Source organism: Cervus canadensis, chromosome X (assembly GCF_019320065.1).
Source record: "Cervus canadensis isolate Bull #8, Minnesota chromosome X, ASM1932006v1, whole genome shotgun sequence".
Classification (NCBI taxonomy): domain Eukaryota; kingdom Metazoa; phylum Chordata; class Mammalia; order Artiodactyla; family Cervidae; genus Cervus; species Cervus canadensis.
In genome coordinates, this window is record NC_057419.1 from 54113327 (window position 1) to 54125539 (window position 12213).

At 45.5% G+C, this 12213-nt stretch overlaps 1 long non-coding RNA gene across 1 annotated transcript; it reads right to left on the minus strand.

The window, feature by feature from the left end:
* Positions 1-2781, minus strand: LOC122434302. The gene is made up of 3 exons (XR_006267332.1): positions 2443-2781; positions 734-796; positions 1-229 (listed from the first exon to the last, which is right to left on the minus strand). It is a non-coding gene; the product is annotated as an uncharacterized LOC122434302 (long non-coding RNA).
* Positions 2782-12213: the final 9432 nt, after the last annotated feature.

A 12213-nucleotide genomic window follows, 5' to 3' on the forward strand; every position in this document is an offset into this window, starting at 1 on the left:
TTTAGTTCTTCTTCACTTTCTGCCATAAGGGTGGTGTCATCTGCATATCTGAGGTTATTGATATTTCTCCCGGCAATCTTGATTCTAGCTTGTGCTTCTTCCAGCCTATAGCTCTTCCTAAAGGCCAGGTACAGTTTTAAGTATATATTTCTTTTCCTTATGTAGTTGTTAACTCATTTATTCCTGTTAGGTAGTTAGAATAGGAAAAAGGAGTCCATAATGGCTGTGGCTAAAAGACAAAAAAAGGAAAAAGCCCGTGAAAATAGAACAAAGGAAGGTTGGAGGACTGGAGTGAGAACCTCAGGTGAAACAAACAGCCCTCCTGGCTAGCCCAGTTTACATAGGACAGGCTCAGGGGGAGGGGAAAAAACATATAAAAAGAGGAGCTAAAACTGAACTTCTGGCTTCTCTTCATGTCTTTTGGGTCGGCCCACCCTCATGCCTGGAGGATGTATTTTCCTTTGCTTGCCAAATAAAACTGAGCTGTAACAGTGATCCATCCATCGATTCAAATTTTTGCTGTGGTGAGACAGAACTGAGGAAATTACACACTCCCCCAACATCACTAATGAAAATTATTTGTTATTTAACTGAAATTCATACCAGGGTGGGGCTCTCTATTTTTTATTTTCTAAATATGGCAACCCTACCACACAGATAACCCCCTGGATGGTGAGATATTCCTCCTCAGGCTCCCATGGCTCTCTATGCCCACCTCTGCACCAATACCTACCCTGATCCCTGAGAGTTCAGGGCTGTAGTCTGATCTCTGTATCCTTCATTTGCCATTCAGGGCCTGGCAAAGAACACAGTTTGTTCAGTGAATGAATGCATATGTGTGACATCCCAATAAACCTGCATCATTTGGTGGAATCAATGTCTTGTGATTAGTACACTGCCTCAGTTTCACTTGTATCCACCTTGTCTTCACATGATTGACACATCGACCCAGCAGGCAAGCTGGTAGGAAAGCAGGAAAGTGAGCAGGCAGGCATGAAGGCTGAGAACAAGGAGCCAGCTGGCGCCAAAGAAGCTGGAAGTGACAGCTGCTGCCCTCAGGGGGCAGGAGCCTGGGAGGAGGGAGGTAATGCGGGTGGAAGCATTCTTCTCCCTTGGGGATCCTCATCACCCCTCCTCCAGAGGGTGCAAAGCACCCCCGCCCTGTGCCTGGCCAGAGGCCAACCCAGGGCTGGCCCTCTCAGGGCCTCCCAGCTCTCCAGCCCTGGACCTAGACTAGTTTCTCCAACGATTCTGGTGGAGAATTCTCCAATAATTCTCCAACAATTCTAGTGGTTTAGTCACCAAGTCTTGTCTGACTCCTGCGACCCCATGGACTGTAGCCCGCCAGGCTCCTCTGTCCATGGGATTTTCCAGGCAAGAATACTGGGAGTGGGTTGCCATTTCCTTCTCCAGGGTATCTTCCCAACCCAGGAATTGATCCCAGGTCTCCTGCATTGCAGGCAGATTCTTTACCTACTGAGCTATGAGGGAAGTCCCAGCCCTTAAATTCCCTCCGTGCCCGCCAGGGTTGAGTTAGGAAAGACTGAACAGAACAAATGGGTGCGAGGGAGATTAGTCAGCCCAGGCAAGGCGGAAGTGCCAGTGAAACTCCTGCCAGTGTGGCTGGGCAACACCCAGAAGTGGGGGGCCTGCAGAGCAGAGGTTCCTATTCCAAGTGTGAGGATTTAGAGGCACTGTCTGTGATAAGTCTTGATCATGCACCCACTGAAGGGGTGGCTGTGTGATCTGGGTCGAGTCGTCTTCCTCTTCTGGCCTCAGTTTCCTCCTCAGTGAAGTGGGTCGAATACTCACTCTATCCTAGTACAACATATCTAGTATAAAAGGTGTTCGGTCAGTAGTAACTCTCATGCGTAGTGCTTGTGCCCTCCACCCTAGGCCATTTGCACCATGTGAAACTGTCCCATTGGCGGGGATGTGGGACACAGTGAGGAGACCTTGATCACAGGGAGCCCATCACAGGGAGCCCAAAGATGGCTCAGGCCCTCGAAGAGACTGGCAAAGGGGCTCGGAAGGAGGGAACCCAAAAAGTCCAGCGAAGGGGCTCAGCAGGGGGCAAGTTCCCCTTTTATTTCTGCCACTCCCAGGTGAGGAAGAAGAGTCGCCTGCTCTGGAACCAAGGACTGGACGGTGATATACAGGCTGCACCCATTCTAAGCAAGTCAACAGATTAAATATGCTTTTTATTAACTCAGTCTTCTTTTTTTAGAGGGGTTGCTAGCTAAACGGAAGGATTCACACTAAGATTCCGATACGCGGCTGTCCTACAGTCCTGACCGAGTGTAGGAAGATAAGACTCAGGGAGAAGGAGGGCAGCAGGGGCCCGGAGATGAACAGGTCTGGCTTTGCAAATATCCACCCACTCAGCCCATCTTCCCTTCCGGAGCGGTTCGCGGCATCTGCGCATGCTCCTTCCGCCCTTACCAGGCCCTCCAAAGGGGTCGCGCTGTGCTCTGTGGAGGTGGGGTGTGCGCATGCGCGTCCTGCTCGCCATGTTCGGTCAGTGGGGTAGGGGAGTCACTTGTGGAGCCGGCCAGCGCGATTGAGGCGAGGACTGTGGCCCGACCCATAGGAAGTGACTGTTAGGGGATGTGGACAAAGCGGCGTGCGACAGCAACAGGTCACAGAGAGAAGAGGAGGGGTGCGGCCCCCCAGGGCAGTTTAGGCAGGCGCAGAGTCCTCGAGGGTAGACAAGCGCTTGTGGGTCCTCCTTTCTTCCGGATTGCAGTTTGTGGTGCCCGCGGGAGGCAGAAAAGCAGAAAACGGAACGGGGTGGGTGTGTTAGACCCGGAGGAAACCCCTCTCGATCCCGTCCTCACATCTCCAAGGCCTAGAGAGGACTCAATCTTAGGTCCGTTGGACCCCATATCATCCCCCCACCCCGAAGAAAAGCTAAATTTGCACAGTAATCGCGCCAGACCCCACCCTCAGTCTTTCAGACAGTTACAAAGGGCTCACCCACACTCCAGGGGACTCTGAGTCGAAAAGGGGGTCTGTGGAGCAGGGTGGGACCACAGCAATTTAAAAAATTGCTCTGGAGCCGTCTTTGGCCTGGGAAAACCGCTGCTTCCACAGATAAGCCGAGGGAAGAGGGGAGCAGGCGCGGGGCGCAGAAGAGTGACTTCAGACTACAGAACAGGTAGTGAAGACTGAATGAGGTACAAATTGGCCCAGTGAAGACGGAATTAGGTGCTAATCGGCCCAATCCGAGACTGGGTTAATAACTGACTTCTGACCTCCAGGCCCCTGTAAGGACAGCGAAGGGAGCCTTTGACTGCTCCAGCCACAGGTGTGAAGTCACAGAGGCACTGGGGCTCTTGAAGCTTGATGCTTCTTCTGAATGAAGACGGCCCAATCATATTATGTAACATGTATATATGAGGTGCTGTTTTGAGTATATTTACTTTGTTAGGCCTCAGGGCAACCCTATGAGGTAGGAATTACAATCACCCTCAGTTTACAGATAAGAATGTGAGTGCTTCTCTAGTAAGGAGTAAAGCAGGACTTCACATTCAAGGCAGTCTGGCTCCAGAGTCTGCACTCCTCTAAGAGCACAACCTACAGGCTTTGGGTAAGAGACCAGATAAGGGAGACCCACTAAAAAGGCAAACTTGTAACTTATTTCCTGAGCACCTACTCTCATAGTGCTGTGTTTCTCATACACTATTTCAGTCTTCCCAGTAATCCTGTGCAGAAGGAATTGCTTGGATACAGAGACAAAGAGATGTTTCATATGCTGCCCCAGATTACACAGATAGTAGTTGAACCAAGTTGATGAAGCAACTTGACTCATAACAAGTTAACCAAGACAAATGACGAGACTAAAATTTAGGCCTTTTATCTCCCAATCTTGGGGTCTGTATGGTCAAGGACCACTCAAGATGGCTGTTCTCTTGCTCTCTGTACATCCCCTGCTGGACCAGTGCCTGCTTCACCTATACCCTACTCACATGACTGACTTTCCCACATACTTGCCCCAGGCCCCAGCTACTGACGAATGTTCTTATCAGTGGGGCAGTGAGGGGCGTGCTCCTCTGCTAGTTTCTGGTAACCAATGAGCCAACCTGACGTCAATTCCCCCTATAACTAGCAGTCTCCCCTTCCCCAGAGCGAAGACTGCAGCCATGTCCTGCCCGCCATCCGCAACGCACGGTGAGGTGTCGCTCCGGGACCTTGCTTCAGACATGTAAGATCCCCAATCTAGTAAACCACTAATGTCTCTGTCTTGAGCTCTGGGCTCTTTCTTCGGTCTTGAAGCTGGGCATGCACAGGCCTTGTAGGCCTGTGGGGTAGCAGCCCAACAGGGTCTTTTTACTACATGCATTTTTAAAAAACATTTTTATTTTATCTATTTATGGCTGTGCTGGGTCTTTGTTGCTATGCGCTTTCTCTAGTTGTGTCGAGCGGGGACTACTCGCTAGTTGCCGTGCGTGGACTTCTCATTGTGGTGGCTCCTCTTGTTGTGGCTTGTGGGCTCTAGAATGCACAGGCTCAGTAGTTGAGGTGCACGGGATTATTTGCCCCATGGCATGTGGAATCTTCTCAGAACAGATTGAACCTGTGTGCCCTGCATTGGCAGGCAGATTCTTAACCACAGGACCACCAGGGAAGTCTCCTACTGTATGCATTTTAACAAACATTTATTTGTTCATTCAGCAAATTTTTGTTGTGCCAGTCATTCTTGGAGGCACTTAGGATTCAGCAGTGAACAAAACAAACATGGTCCCTTCCCTCTGAGGGAGGGTGAAGGTAGAGAGTGTAAAATATCAACAAAGCTAGACTTTAAAGCTAGACAACAAAGCTAGACAGAGGATGAGATGGTTGGATGGCATCACCGACTTGATGGACATGAGTTTTGAGCAAGCTCCGGGAGTTGGTGATGGACAGGGAAGCTTGGCATGCTGCAGTCCATGGGATTGCAAAGAGTCGGACATGACTGAGCAACTGAACTGAACTGAGACTCTAAAGCAGTGAAAATAGATTTTGTTCAGTAAGTACTGACAGTAGGGGAAAAAGCTGGATTCCATTCCGATTTGTGCAGGGTGTTTTAAAGGGAGAATGAAAGAGGAAGAGGAGGAACAAGCAGGGGCTCAAGTAGAGTGAGGGAAGTGAAAAATTTCAAAAAGACAGTTGGTCAGCGTAAGAGCGATTATGTTACTTAAAAACTGGGTTTGCTTCCTGGTGGGTGTCAAGCCAAAAGATATAACCAAGGCAAAGAGCAGGAGAAGGAAGGATTTATTATTACTTGAAGCAAGTAAGGAGAACAGTGGGGATTTTTCCCAAAGCAGTGTCTCCCTGAACAGCAAAATTGGGGAAGTTTTAAGTTGAGGGTACATAAATATTCTATTGGGAGATTGCATGGTGTGTATATATCCATGGCAGGGTTGGGGTGGGGGGAGCTTGAGCAGTGGAAAATTCAGCGTAGAACTGGGGCAAAGGTTGTCAGAGTCCAAGCTATAGTTGAAGCCATGATTGTCAGCAAAGGTCAACATCATCATCCCTTAGGTTCCAGTTGATCTGGTGGTTGAGTGCTGGAGGTAGGTTTGAATTCTGCAAAACAGCTCAAGAAAGTGCTTCAGGCTAATCTTTACCTTTGAAACAGAACTGAGAGTCTTTACAGCTGATTCATTATCTTTGTTATTATTACTTCTCTTGCCTGACAACAGTTGTTTGTTCTTTTTTTTTTTTCAGTTGTTTGTTCTTTTGTTTCCTTAAGAAACGTGTTCAAGAGCAATCATTGTGATCAGGCTTACATATATATATATATATATATATGGCATATTCTTTTCTATTATGGTTTACTACATTATATTGACTATAGCTCTCTGTGCCATACAGTAGGACTTTGTTGTTTATCCATCCTATGTATAATAGGTTGCTTTCGCTAATCCCAAACTCCTAGTCCTTCTTTCCCCTACCTCTCCCCCTGTTTGGCAACCATAAGTCTGTTTTCTAAGTCTGTGAGTCTGTTTCTGTTTCGTAGATAAGCTCATTTGTGTCATATTTTAGATTCCACATATAAGTGATATCATATGGTATTTGTCTTTCTCTTTCTCTCTCTCTCTTTTTTTTTTTGGCATGCCTCGCGGCTTTTGGGATCTTTGTTCCCAGACCAAGGAACCAGGCTCCAGTGGTGAAAGTGCTGAGTCCTAACCACTGGTCCAGCAGAGAATTCCCTTCTTTCTCTTTCTTGATATACTTCACTTAATATGATAATCTCTAGGTCCATCCATGTTGCTGCAAGTGGCATTATTGCATTCTTTTTTATGACTGAGTAATATTACATTGTATACATTTACTACATCTTTGTCCATTCATCTGTCGATGGACATTTAGGTTGCTTTCATGTCTTGGCTATTGTAAATAGTGCTGCTATTTCTCTGAATATATGTCTGGGAGTGGAATTACTGGATCATATAACAACTTTTTTTAGTTTTTTGACTGAAAGCAGATTTATTCAGGGAGATACATACTCTATTGACAGAGTAGGCCATTTGAGAAGGTGAGAAACCTTTTTAGTTTTTTAAGAAAACTCCGTACTATTTTCCATAGTGGCTGCACAAATTTACATTCCTACCAACAGTGTAGGAGAGTTCCCTTTTCTCCACACCCTTTCCAGAATTTGTTATTTGTAGACTTTTTAATGGTGGCCATTCTGACTGGTGTCATAAAATGGCTTCTCTTATGTCAAAAAGCTGTATCTGGTTCTTTTCTTCTGGGGATGCCCCCTACCCTATTGGCTTACAATTAGGCCAGCTGTGTCTGTTAGCTGGCAATTATTAAAGTTAGGATTATTCTATCCTCTCATAGTTACTGGGAAGGAAACGGAGACCCTATCCTTCCTTGATGATTATATTTCAAAGGACTGGCTCTCAGGACCTTGAGAAAGATGTTTCTGAGTCCTAGGAGATATATATATATGTGTGTGTGTGTGTGTGTGTGTGTATGTATATATATGGGCTTCAGTGGTAAAGAACCTGCCTGCCAATGCAGGAGACATAAGAGACTCAGGTTCGATCCCTGGGTCAGGAAGATTCCCCTGGAGGCGGGCATGGCAACACACTCCAGTATTCTTGTCTGGAGAATCCCATGGACAGAGGAACTTGGCAGGCTACAGTCCATAGGGTCCCAAAGAGTACATCTCAAAGAGACAGAGGAATTCACAATTGTAAGCCCTTTTTAGTAAATGCTGTAAGAAAGAGAGATCAGCGGCCTGTCATCAGGTGTTGGCTAGAACAAATGGTAGCTTGTTTTGACAACCCTGAGCTTTTTCAGACAGGAACTTGAAAGGAGGCTGTGTCATCCAGGCACCTAGCCTTAGGCTGTTAGAAGTCAGGCTAAAATTTGGGCAAGTCCCTTAGTACAGGGTTTGGGTGGGAGGGGTGGTGATGTTTGAATGGACTGTTCCCTGCGGAGAGATTTCACCTCTAGGGAGGTGGAATCAACAATAAACTTGTAAATAAGACTTTCAGAGGGTAGTGAGGGTACTGAAGGCCTGGGAGACTTGGAGAAAGGATTGGCTGTATTGGTGAACTGAAAACCCTGATCTGCAAAGGTTTGGGAAGTAAAGAAAAGTGGGAGGGGCAAGGCAGGGAGAGCAAGTGAAAAGCCCTGAGGCAGGACCAGGCTCCTCTCAGCCAGGGCCAGAGTAAAGGCCAGTGTCTTGGGAATGCAGATAACATGCAGTGAAAGCAGTGCATGAAAGCAGGGGAGGGTGGGACAATTGAAGTCTGAGATCTTGGGGATAGTCAAGGGCCAAATCACAAGTACTTATTTTGTGTGTCAGCAGTACTGCCCTATAAAGTCATGCAAGTTTTCCCTGTACAGAGGACATCTTGTGCTGAGGGGGTGAGGATGGAGGATCATTTTTTTTAATTGTCTCATTTTATTTATTTTAAAATTTTATTGAAGTGTAGTTGATTTACAATATTGTATTTAGTTCCTGCTGTACAGCAAAGTGACTCATATATATATATATATATATATATATATATATATATATATATATATATATATATATAGTCTTTTCATACTCTTCCATTATGGTTTATCATAGTATATTAAATATCATCCTATATAGTAGGACCTTGTTTTTTATCCATCCTATGTGTAATAGTTTGCATCTGCCAATCCCAAATTCCCATTCCTTCCTTCCCCTACCCACCTTCCCCTTGGCAACCACAAATCTGCTTTCTATATCTGTGAATCTGTTTTTGTTTCATAAATATATTGATTTATATCATATTTTAGATTCCACATATAAATGATATCATATAGTATTTGTCTTTCTCTTTCTGACTTACTTTGCTTCGTATGATAATCTCTAGGTCCATCCATGTTGCTGCAAATGGCATGATTTCATTCTTTTTTATGGCTGAGTAATATTCCAGTGTGTGTGTGTGTGTGTGTACTGTATTCCATTGTGGCTGCACCAGTTTACATTCCTACCAACAGTGTAAGAGGGCTGCCTTCTCACTACACCCTCTCCAGCATTTGTTATTTGTAGACATTTTAATAATGGCCATTCTAGCTGGCATGAGATGGTACCTCATTGTAGTTTTGATTTGCATTTCTCTAATAATTAGTGATATTGAACATCTTTTCATGTGCCTAAAAAGCAGAGACATTACCAACAAAGGTCCATATAGTCAAAGCTATGGTTTTTCCAGTAGTCATGTATGCATGTGAGAGTTGGACTGTAAAGAAAGCTGAGCAACCGAAAAATTGATGCTTTTGAATTGAGTGTTGGAGAAGACTCTTGAGAGCCCCTTGGACAGCAAGGAGATCAAATCAGTCAATCCTAAAGGAAATCAGTCCTGAATATTCATTGGAATGACTGATGCTGAAGCTGAAGCTCCAATACTTTGGCCACCTGACGTGAAGAACTGACTCATTGAAAAAGATCCTGATGCTGGGAAAAATTGAAGGCAGGAGAAGGGGACGATAGAGGATGAGATGGTTGGTTCAATGGACATGAATTTGAGCAGGCCCCAGGAGTTGGTGATAGTGAAACCTGGTGTGCTGCAGTCCATGGGGTCGCAAAGAGTCGGACACAACTGAGTGGCTTAACTGAACTGAATTGGCCATATGTGTGTCTTCTTTGGAGAAATGTCTATTTAGGTCTTCTGCCCATTTTTCGACTGGGTTATTTGTTTTTGTGTGTGTGTTATTGAATTGTAGGGGCTCTTTGTGTATTTTGGAAATTAAGCCCTTGTCAGTCGCATCATTTGCAAATATTTTCTCCAAGTTCGTAGAATGTCTTTTTGTTTTGTTTATGACTTTCTTTGCTGTGCAAAAGCTTATAAGTTTGATTAGGTCTCATTTGTTTGTTTTTGCTTTTATTTCTATTGCCTTGGGAGACTGACCTAAGGAAACCTTGGTATAATTTATGTCAGAGACTGTTTTGCCTATATTCTCTTCTAGGAGTTTTGTGGTGTCTTGTCTTATATTTAAGTCTTTAAGCCATTTTGAGTTTATTTTTGTGTATAATGTAAGGGTGTATTCTAGCTTCATTGATTCACATGCCCAACTTCCCAACACCACTTGCTGAAGAGATGGTCTTCTCAGGATGAGGGATCTTAAAGTCAACTGTTTCTATGTTCACCTAGCTGTGCTGTGGATCTTGGTGCAAGGCTGTGCCAGCCAGGAGAGAGGGGAGCTTTTTCTTTGCTTTTTGCCTTGCAGAATGTGGGATCTTAGTTCCCCCACCAGAGATTGAACCCTAGCCCCCTGCACTGGAAGCATGGAGTCTTAACCACCAGGGACAACCAGGGAAGTTCCAGGGCCTTTTTCTAAAATCCACAGGCTAGCCACACTGAACCCAGAGGAGCTGCCTCTACCCAGGAGGGCGCCCGTGTCTGAATCGAATGAAAGTGCTACACAGGCGAACTGTAGCTTGTTTGCCAGGCCCGTATTTTCCAAGTAGCCAATCAGTTCTGAGGTTGTTGAAAAAGCTGAGCAACTGTCTTGAAAAGCATTATAGGGACTTCCTTGGTGGTCCAGTGGCACTCCCATTGCAAGGGGCCTGGATTCCATCCCTGGTCAGGGAACTAGATCCCACATGCCACAACTAAGAGCTCACATGCCACAACTATAGATCCTGCATTAAAAAAATAACGAGGATCTATGTGCTGCGACTAAGACCTGGCACAGTCAAATAAATAAATACATAATTAAACAAAAAGAGCACCATGAACTGTGACTTTGTTACCTTATTACAGAGCCCCTAGTGGTTGCACAGTGGAATTGTTCAACCCCTCTACAAGAAACTGCAGCGGCAACTGAACAAGGGAGAGGATGTTAGTTGGGTACCCACTGACACCTGAGAATGACTTCATCCAAGTGAAGGAACCCCTATTCCCTCTCCCCCTTCAGGCTTTTCCTGGGTCTCTCCCATTCCTTTTGTTTTCTTCAAGGGAACACACTGAGCATTCATTACTTGGTGGAGTACATGCAGAAATGTCCTCAACAACATATCCAAAATCAGGTAGAGGAAACAGACAAGTTTAAAAAAAAATTATTGTTATTGATTTATACATCTGTATCTTACAAAAAGGATTTGAAGCAGCTGTCAATTCCAAGATATATCATTTCCTGACACTATACCAGGGCGGACAATAAAATTAAGCTAGGACAAGATGATGATAAAAATCCCTTTGATTTATTTTGCTTTAAAAGTGTTTGTATCTTGGAACTTCCCTGGTGGTCCAGTGGTTAAGAATCTCTCTTGCAGTGCAGGGAACACAGATTCTATCCATTGGTTCGAGAACCAAGATCGCACATGGTGTGGGACAACTAAGCCCATGTGCCACAAGTACTGAGCCTGCACTCTACAGCCTAAGAGCTGCTACTACTGAAGCCCATGTACCTAGAGCCTGTACTCTGCAACAAGAGAAGCTATTGCAATGAGAAGCCCACAACTAGAGAAAGCCCCCGCTCGCTGTAACTAGAGAAAGCCCATGCACAGCAACAAAGAGCCCATGCACTGCAAGGAGGACTTAGTGCAGCCAAAAAAAGTTTATGTCTTTCTCTTGTATAGTTATTTTTCATCTTCTTTTCAAGTTTACAGAAAAGTAGAGAATAATATAAAACACCGCTAGTTTTATCAAACCTTCACATTTTGTCATAGTGCTGACAAAATGTTTCACATTTTGTCAAACCTTCAAATTTGGCTTTTAATTTATTTTATTATTTTGGCCACACTGTGCAGCTTGTGCGATCTGTTTCTCGACCAGGAGTTGAATCCAGACCATGGCAGTGAAAGCACGAATCCTAAACCCTGAACCACCAGGAATCTCCCCAGGTTGTGTGTGTGTGTGTGTGTGTGTGTGTGTGTGTGTATTTGGCTCCACTGGGTCTTCATTGCGGTGCTCCGGCTCTTCATTGTGGTAGGAGGGCTTTCTCTAGTTGTGGTACGTGGGCTTAGTTACCTTGTGGCATGTGGGATCTTAGTTCCCTGACTAGGGATTGAACCCATGCCCCCCTGCAGTGAAAACACAGAGTCCTAACCACTGGATTGCCAGGGAATTCCTGATATGGTCTTGTATTGCATGAGTGGTATTAACACTGTATGGCCCTTATGCTGGTTGTGCAGCTCTAGATACTCCCTCGGAGAAGGCAGTAGCACCCCACTCCAGTACTCTTGCCTGGAAAATCCCATGGATGGAGGAGCCTGGTAGACTGTAGTCCATAGGGTCACTAAGAGTCGGACATGACTGAGCGACTTCACTTTCACTTTTCACTTTCATGCATTGGAGAAGGAAATGGCAACCCACTCCAGTGTTCTTGCCTGGAGAATCCCAGGGACAGGGGAGCCTGGTGGGCTGCCATCTATGGGGTCGCACAGAGTCGGACATGACTGAAGTGACTTAGCAGCAGCAGCAGATACTCCCTACATCTCCACAGTGCTCTCCAGCACCCAAAGAACTTTAGGGTCTGTTATTTCCTGTGCTCCTCACACAAGCCTCTTAAGAAGGCAGAACAAGTAGCATGATCTCCCATTCAACTCAAGGGGAAACAAACATCCAGAATGAAGGGCTAAGACCACAAAGGGGCAGAGACCCAGGCTCAATGCAGGCTTTCCCAGCTCAGTGCTGTTTCCACTACTCAGTTTCCATTCAGGTCATATCAAGGCAATAAATGTGAATGACTGGAGAACAAGCCAGTGGGAGTGAGAGAAGAGGAGCATGGAGTCAG